Source organism: Galeopterus variegatus, unplaced genomic scaffold, assembly GCF_000696425.1.
Source record: "Galeopterus variegatus unplaced genomic scaffold, G_variegatus-3.0.2 Scaffold15259, whole genome shotgun sequence".
Taxonomy (NCBI): Eukaryota; Metazoa; Chordata; class Mammalia; order Dermoptera; family Cynocephalidae; genus Galeopterus; species Galeopterus variegatus.
The window spans coordinates 14859-17256 of record NW_007741370.1 but is presented as its reverse complement, the minus strand read 5'-3'; the positions used below and the strand labels follow the sequence as shown (position 1 = coordinate 17256).

Below are 2398 nucleotides of genomic sequence, written 5' to 3'. Positions count from 1 at the left end.
TTAATAAAAAGTTTCTCAAAACTACTGCCACTAGATTGTAATCAAATGCATTTGTCACATGTAGGCCCAGGGGCGCACTGGAGAGTGTGCTGCTTGGGAGCATGGCGACGCTCCCGCCGAGGGTTTGGAACCCATGTGGAGACCGGTTCCCACTCACTGGCTGAGAGCGGTGCGGGCGCAACACCGAGGTCGCGGTCAGAAAAAAAAAAGAATTCTTCCCATAGTAATATTACGACCTTGAAATTCCCAGAGGACAGTTGTGTATTGACCTACGACCTTGAAATTCCCCGAGGACAATTGTGCATTGACTTCTAACCTGAGCATGACCTGGTGTTTGAACTCTTTTGGGGGAGGGGGTGTATAATGGTGCCCAATGTCTCAGAGCTGGGCTGACTTTCATGGTATAAATGGTCTAATTCCCCTCGTAAAATGTGACTCTAGTTTCTTAAATTATTCTTTAACCAAAGATAAAATCCCTAAAGATAAAATTCCAAGATAAATGTGCTCATGAAACTTTAATACTCTCTTAGATCATTGCTACTCAAAATGTGGAGTGATGGTGGTGTTGGTCCAGGAACTGTCTGTCACCTGTCCACAATGAGATGAGCACAGAACTAAAAAAGAACCAGCCTTTGACTGAGTAGTTTCATTTCTGTTGAATTTAACAGCAAAATGCTTAGATTGCATTTTATGGTATCACTTCCTAGTAATTGATTCTTATTGTATTTTACAAACATGTCAGTTCATAACAGATTTGGAGTGAAAAACAACTTGTCACCACCTTAAACCTTTAAAAAAATGGGTTACAAACATGTCAGTTCATAACAGATAGATTGCATTTTATGGTATCACTTTCTAGTAATTGATTCTTATTGTATTTTACAAACATGTCAGTTCATAACAGATTTGGAGTGAAAAACAACTTGTCACCACCTTAAACCTTTAAAAAAATGGGTTAGAATCATTACCACAATAAAAGTTATAGGCAAAAGAATCACATGTTTAAAACTTTAAGTCAAGATATGTATCTCATGTTTTTAGTAATCACCTTACTAAAACAATAGGAAAGATATGTAAAAAATAGGGGTTCTGGAACCTGGGGTTCCTCGCAGTCTAGGGCAAGGCTCATTGCTATTTTTGTGGAACCTCTTGCCAAGGTGGAAGAATAATGCTTGGCTTTCCTCTGATGATCTTTCCAGGGCCCAGAGGACACAAGGAATCAAAAGGCTTTCCCCTGAAGATGTGGAGTCCATGTGGGACCTTCTGACACGCAACATGTACCAAGTTTGACAGAGGGTGTGTATCAGCCACCTGCACTGTTCCTATGGTATGTCCTTGGAACCGCTCCTCCAGGAGTCAGTTCTTGTTCCCATTGTCTCTCTGAAGCAGCCTCTTGCTAAACGATTTTTCTCTGCCTAGTCTGGAGAATAGAAAGTAAATTGTTATGTTTCTGTTGCAAAATTGGCACATGTGGCATGAAAGAAATGCCAATCCAGTTGCCATCTCTAGGAGTCAGGATGCACTAGCCCTGCAAACTGGTACATTCCAGAACCAGTGGGCGTCCGTCTCCTTCCAAAGATGGAGGAGTGGTGAGGCTCAGCCACCACCCCGCAGAACAAAGATGGCCCCAGGACGCTGATGACGGTCCCATTGTCTCAATCGTATTAACTATAATAAATATGAGGAAATCGAGATGTTTAGGTTAGAATGTTGAAACTATAGTGATGAAAGCCTGAATAAAAGGAGGCATATTAGGTATCTTATTTTTCAATTTTAAAAATAGGTATGAAATCTAATCATTGGGAACTGGTCCAAACTGCATACCAAGAACATTTCTGGAGACAATGTTTTTCAGTCCTCCTGAAACTTTGACTTAACCAAATGATATTTAAATTCATGTCATCTAATTTAGAGTTTTTTTCTGATTGAGGACTCAATTGTCCATCCTAATTTTTGCATCTGTTTATAAGTGGATTCACTGTAAGGGCCTTTGTTTTTGTGACTATGTCATAGATACTAGTCTTAGTGGAACCCCCGGCCCCCACAGAAAACATGTAGTCAAATTTTCTCATTTCAAGTAGAAGACGCTGAGCTTAGCCAAGTTGATTATCTGACTTGTCCAAGGTCACAAAACAAATCCAAGTTAAGAACACAGGTCTTGTAATCGCCTATCCAGGGCTCTTTCCATGACTCTAGAAAAAGTCTGAATTATTATATAATTCAGTGAAAGTGAACATTTTCTGTCTTCCTGCTTCAGAAAGGTCAATGATTAAGGGGCATGTATGAGTGACAGGCTCTGCACCAGCTGAAGGAATATAGGTCAGCATGAATCATAACGTGATTAGAGTAAATTCCACAGCTTTCAAATTATTCCAAGTGAAACTGTTTCAGTAAGACT

At 40.1% G+C, this 2398-nt stretch overlaps 1 long non-coding RNA gene across 1 annotated transcript in view; it reads left to right on the top strand.

Moving 5' to 3' along the window:
• The window catches only part of LOC103582209, a 23442-nt gene that overhangs the window by 6596 nt on the left and 14448 nt on the right, over window positions 1-2398 (top strand). Inside the window, exon 2 of the long non-coding RNA XR_549736.1 lies at window positions 1200-1327. This is a non-coding gene — a long non-coding RNA (uncharacterized LOC103582209). The remainder of the gene's footprint in view (window positions 1-1199; window positions 1328-2398) is intronic.